At 47.3% G+C, this 6032-nt stretch overlaps 1 long non-coding RNA gene across 2 annotated transcripts; it reads right to left on the bottom strand.

Moving 5' to 3' along the window:
• Window positions 1-5907, bottom strand: LOC110366288 (uncharacterized). 2 transcript variants are annotated; one of them, XR_010470264.1, is made up of 3 exons: window positions 5650-5907; window positions 3837-4495; window positions 1-1761 (listed from the first exon to the last, which is right to left on the bottom strand). It is a non-coding gene; the product is annotated as an uncharacterized LOC110366288 (long non-coding RNA). The 2 variants fall into 2 exon arrangements; XR_010470263.1 differs by having other exon boundaries at window positions 1-4495.
• Window positions 5908-6032: the final 125 nt, after the last annotated feature.

The raw sequence follows: 6032 nt of genomic DNA, 5'->3' as shown, positions 1-6032 counted from the left end.
CCAGTTTAGGCAGGAGTTTATTTATGACAGCAAAAGTCTTTTCAGAATAGTCAGTGGGACTTTTATACATATTTCATGATGTGTCTAATCTTTAAAGCTCTGTAATACATACAAGCTTTCAGCTAAAAGTCAGTGACTTTTACAGAGGAATATTCTGACATAAGTAATGAGACTTTTACTTTCAAAATGTTAATTAAAAAAGAAAAGAAAAAAAAAAAGAGAAATTCTAACTGTGGATGCTAACTATCCACAGGTATTGTGTTGAAATAACTTTGCAGGTAAAGCCGTGGCATCATGCGGGATTTACCTGCATAAGTCCTGTTCCTGGAGTGTCTCTGGCTGTGCAGTGGAGATCTTCAGTACCACAGCGCTCCATCTGCCGGTGCGTGGGACAAGTCTCCGGTGCATCACTGCCTCCCTCTGCAGCCTTGGAAGCTGCCTCTGAATTATTTTTGATGCCTTAGATCAACCCGTGAGGCTGCTTTCGTGCTGGGGAGAGTTGCGATATTTAGCCTGTGGTATCACCTTACTTCCTTCCTCTCCCCTTTGGCTGTCAACGCATCTTCATCCATCATCGAGGCTACGGGCTGATATCACGTTTCAGCCTTTTCAGAGCTGGGATTTTGAGGCTGAGGATCTCTGAATGACCCAGCTCTCAAACCACAACTAGCTGTGGCAGCCAGTTATTCTGATTGAGCAGTAACTGCTGTGTGTAAAATGGTGCTCTAGAAGGGAGCAAGTAAACAAACATTTATTGCTAACGTCTGAGGTATTCATTTACTATCTGCACTTGGTAATGTCTTGTCAAGTAACCTAAATCATAGGCTAAAAAACTCCTTTGAAGTGGGGGAAAAAATGTCAGGATATCTGAACAGCACTGGGATTATTCATTCAGTAAAAACTGATCTTGAACTGATCTTGAACTGCAGTGCCAGTCAAATCTGCATGGTTAGTGCAAGTTAGAAAAACTCGAGTGGAAACCCAGATATGTTGTTTGGATTTTGACTTTTTACTATGACAAAAAGCTGATCTCATGATGCAAAAATTAAACCTGTTTCAAAAAGTGACAATACGGGATGCTCAGTGTTGCTTGTTTCCCAAATAAGACATAACTTAAGAAATCAGTTCATTTTGACCAGAATTACCTTTGCAAGTGGAAAATGATTCAGCCAAAGTCTCTCCAAGGAAATTTATCATTATTTCTCCAGCTTCTGAAAGCAATACCAGAAGTTAATAACCACTTATGTAGACATATTCTAATCTTTCATGGGGCAGAGAAATTAAGCTGACCCTATTTTTCCAACTGTAAAACTAATTTTCTTCAACTGAAGTCAGGGTTTGCAGCCGGCTCCTTGCAGCACTTTGCATTTGTGTAGCACAGGGAAGCTTCCAAATCTCCCAGCTACCATGAGGGGAATGGGAGTTACGCTGGAAGGAAAGTGAGATCGTCTGGAATAGAGATCAGACGGTGTGTTTTCAGGCGTTTCTCACGGACGTTTTCACCGGTGTGTTCGTACTAGTCGAGGCGGCCCGAAGCCTGCGAAGCTTTAATTGTCGCCGGGCGCCCAGGGCTGGTTGTCAGACAGCCCGTGTTTGCCTTGGCCCCGGCGCTTCCTCCCTCGGGCCGTGGGGCGCGGCGGCCGCTGGGTGCCGTGGGCCGGCAGAGGGCGCGCGGCTCCAGGCCGGAGGGGCGGCCCCTGCTTCCTGAGACCTGCGCTCTGCCCCCGAAACACCGCACCCGAGTGGGATCCTCGGCTTTATCTGAATGCAAAGGGTGGAAGTTTATTTGTGGGGTTGTGCCCCCCCCCCCCCCGCCTCCCTTTTTCCTGCGGTTACAAACCTTTTCCTTTAGCCTGGAGAAAAGGAGGCTGAGAGGAGACCCGATCACTGTCTACAACTACCTAAAAGGATGTTGTAGCATGGAGAGTATCGGTCTCTTCTCCCAAATAACAAGTGATAGGACAAGAGGAAATGGCCTCAAATTGCACCAGGGGAGGTTCAGATTGGATATTAGGAAAAATTTTTTCATGGAAAGGGTTGTCAGGCATTGGAACAGGCTGCCCAGGAAAGTGGTGGAGTCACCATCCCTGGAGGTGTTTAAAAGACATTTAGACGAGGTTCTTAGGGACATGGTTTAGTGCTAGAGTTAGGTTACGGTTGGACTCAATGACCTTAAGGGTCTCTTCCAACCAATGTTATTCTAATTCCTACTCCTACAGATTCCCACTGCTGCAGGGTGTTTATCAGTGCGGGTCACACCCCACCCCAGCAGCCCTCCTCCTGCCACCGCCAGCAAGCCCGCTGAGTCCTCTCTCACGCAGCCACCTTCCCTGAGCTGTCCTCACATCCTCTGCTGTGCCCATCCTCCCCCTCATCACAGGGCACCACAAGGGTATGAAGTGCTCTCATCAGACCCTTACAAAAGAGCTACTTATCTTTTTTTTTTTTTAACCTTTAATACTTTCAGGAACTCCCTTACCTGATTAAAAACAGAAATCATATTCATTTTTTTTCTCTTTTTTTTTTTTTTTGTTCTTTTTAATTTGTATTACCTACCAGGGCAGTGCTGCCCCTTGTGATTTCTCTCTTCTCCTTGAGGTCTTTCTAGTCATCACCACCTTTGCTTGCCCTACCCAAGTGTTCCTGGCTGCTACTCCCCCAGGGTCACAGCTTCAGCAGTGACCTCAGCAGAGCTGCCTCAGCCCCGCCAGGTCCCCTTGACATCGTCACTGTTGTTCTGTACCTTGCTGCCTACAGAGCTCATCGTAATCCTCACAGGGAGCTAATACTCTCAGGCATTCTGTGGCAATGCCTCGCAGGTGAGAGGTCTTGCTGAGGACTGAATGCTGTCCACAAGTCCCTGCTTGTATGAAGTTACGGTCTGGAGAAGTGAATTTTGCTTTATTTCTGCTGCTTCATTCAGGGCACTCTGTTCCCCCTGCATCAACTTCTTGACATTGTGCTACTGGGAAATGTCATTGCCATGCACCACTTTTTTTTTTTTTTTTTTTGCTTTCAAGTCAATACTTCCACATATTTTCCTCGATGATGCAGTTAGCCTTGTTTTCACACGGCAAAAAATGCATTTCAAATTTGTATCCATCTCATCCACTGGATGATGGACTGAGGACTAAGTTAAATAAATTAGACTAATTATGGCCCCTTGTGGGATGAGTCTGCCCCTTTATCACTCCTGCACTGTCAACAGAGCTTCTACAAGTGCATCAGTGGTGTTTAATCAGATACTCAATTCATTACTGTGCTGGGTCAGCCAAGATAGGCTTAATTTCTACACTGCTAAGGCCTGGAACTAGGCAAAGGGGTTATTAGATACCGTATTAGGTCATGTTCAGTTACAAAGGGGGTGGGCAGGGGGAGCACTCTCTCTCTCTCTCTCTCTCTGGCTCTGTGGCAGGGAGCTGGGCAGTCAAGGTCACTCCTGGTTTCTCTCTGGACTGTGTGGCTTGGTGCTTTTGTATTTCGGGTGTTAGCTGCAGTCTGGGGCACGGCAGTCTCAGCGTGAGCTGTGGCCAGGGTGACAGGAGAATTAGGCGCAAGCTGCGGCAGGAGTCCATGGGCTGCTTCAGAGCAGGGCAGGCCACTGCAGTGAGACTGCCACGTGGCGGTTGTGCTGTATGTTCGTTGCTTTTTAAGTTCTTCTATTACTGTTGTTGTTACTGTTTGTTTGGTTTTTCTTTGCTGTTCTGTTATACTGTTCTTATCCCAAACCACGAGTTTTGCCTTTATTTTCTGATCTTCCTTCCCATCACACTAGGGGCAAGGGAGGGGTGAGCTGGGGCTAAACTACAAGAATTACAAGATTATGATTTGCTTACCTGAGGTTTGACAACTGGTTTTAGAATTTAAGGCAGAGTTGCAGCAGAAGCTGGCCTGCGTTTTTGGTGGATTGCTCTGGGGAGGGAAGTTCTCCCAAGATCTGGAGAAGCAGTGTTGCGTTCACGCAGTCCCTGCACTGCTGCAGAATGGTCAGCCCTCCCTGGGGGAATCCAAACATGTTTCCAAAGTCTCTTTCTCTAGAGAAGAGAGCACCTGTCCAACCATAAAGAACAGTCTCCAGCAGCTATTACAATAGTCTGCAGGCTACGGCGATACCCCTCAGAGAGATACCCAGCCTTGACACGAATGAGTCCTCTGTACCTCTATTGTAAAACATAAACTGTGTGGAAGGTATTTTAACAAGCTCTGGACACAAATGATTCAAAGGCAGCATTTCCAATGCATGCTTCCTTGTATGAAACACAAAAGTCAACCATGTGAAGGCTGAAAAGTCACTGGGCACCAACACAGCATTATACAGAGAAATATATATGTTTCCATACATATCTCTGGCCTAACAGCCTGTCTTGTGGGTTCTGTCAGTAGGTTCCAATAGAGTTCATAAGCTGAAATGTCCACAAAATGTTACTTTTACGTTTATCTGGGAGTTCCTCTGATTACACCATGGAGTCCCATGCAGTGTTCTTGGGGCACTGGCCTACAATGCAAACAGATTTAGGATGGGCAATTTTTAATGTGCATGGAAAAAGTTTGCTTTTTCAAAGTTCAGCATGTAGAAGTTAAAAAGAATAAACCAAATTAACTTTCTAAACACTTCATTGTAGGTTTCACATTTAAACATAAATTATATTTTCTCTCTGAGCCCTACTCAAAGCATGGAATAATTCTGCCCTGAAAATGAATCACTACTGTGTAACAGAGAACCATTTTCTGCGAGGCTTGAATTATACAACTGTAAGGTGGTGGGACTGCAGGAAGAGGGAGAGAGGGCCTTTCCTCCGTCACAGAACAGGGACCTGGCTCAGCAGCTGGCCTCTTTCTCCATCACAGTGATCCCGTGCTTAATCAGCCAAACCCAGAGCACTCTAGGGAGCTGTTCACTGTGATTTTCTTATTGCCTGGCTTGATACCTAGTTGCAGAAATGCCAAGCGTTGTCAGCTGCAAACAAAAGGCTTTGGGACCAGTGCGCTGAACTGAACATCCCACAACAGTCTATCTGAAAAAAATCAGGTCATTGGCAACAAGCAGGATATTAGTTGATTTATCTGTCCTGGCTCTTCATCTATAAATTGCAAATTACATTGTGAATTACTTCACCTCTCCAACCCCTTACATCAAAGGATCCTGACAGAAAATGAAGTTTATGAAGTGCTACAGCAAGCACCGTTGAAGAAAGGCCAGTGAGGAAATATGGTCTAGGGCCACATACTTAAGCATGGTGGGGGTGGGCGCAGAATTGCTGGTTTTAAAATCGGTAAGCACCACGCACCCATGCTTTGAAAGAAGCAGCATTCAGCTTAGAGACTGCATTTTTAAAATGATTTTATATATATATAAATAAAGCATAGGAACTATGGACTGAAGTATGGTTACAGAATTAAGATTTACACAAGCTTTCTCATGTTTTCTAACTTTTGAGGACTTTACTCCACAGCAGCCTTGACCGTAGAGCTCTTAGGTGCAAAGGAATACCCAGGACCGTCACGCAGCGTTGTCTGGATGTTGCCTCACAACTACAGCTCTTCTGCCGCACACTCTCCTGTCACCTCAGCTCGAGCAGCTTCGCCCTTCCCAAAAGCAAAATTCACCTTGCCGCACGACTTCCGTGCCCCGTGTACTCCCGCACTCACCGCTGCCTCCTCAGCTCGCCGTCTCCTCACCCTCCTCAGCAGCGAGCGGGAGACGGCCGGGCAGTCTCAGAACCCGCCGTGCCAGCCTCTCTGGGGCTTTGCCTTTTACTGCTGCGTGGAAAAGCTGCTTCTGCTCCTGGTCCTAACGCTGGGCGCGGGTCAGACCCGCCCGGCAGGTGAACGAGCCCTAAGCGGCCCCGCAGCCTCCGCGTAACGGCGGGAACAGCGCGAGCCGCTAGTGGGGGGCGGTGCCGCGGGCACGTGGGGTGAGCCCGTCCCTATGGCGAGGGCCAATCAGGGAGAGGTGCGCAGCTCGTGCGCTGCTCAACGGTCACTGGGGTCTCCAGGGAGTAGCGCTGCGCCCACGCCCTCCAGCTCCTCGC

The sequence above is a fragment of the Columba livia genome, chromosome 2, assembly GCF_036013475.1.
Source record: "Columba livia isolate bColLiv1 breed racing homer chromosome 2, bColLiv1.pat.W.v2, whole genome shotgun sequence".
In the NCBI taxonomy this organism is placed as follows: Eukaryota; Metazoa; Chordata; class Aves; order Columbiformes; family Columbidae; genus Columba; species Columba livia.
This window is presented reverse-complemented; position numbering and strand designations above follow the sequence as displayed.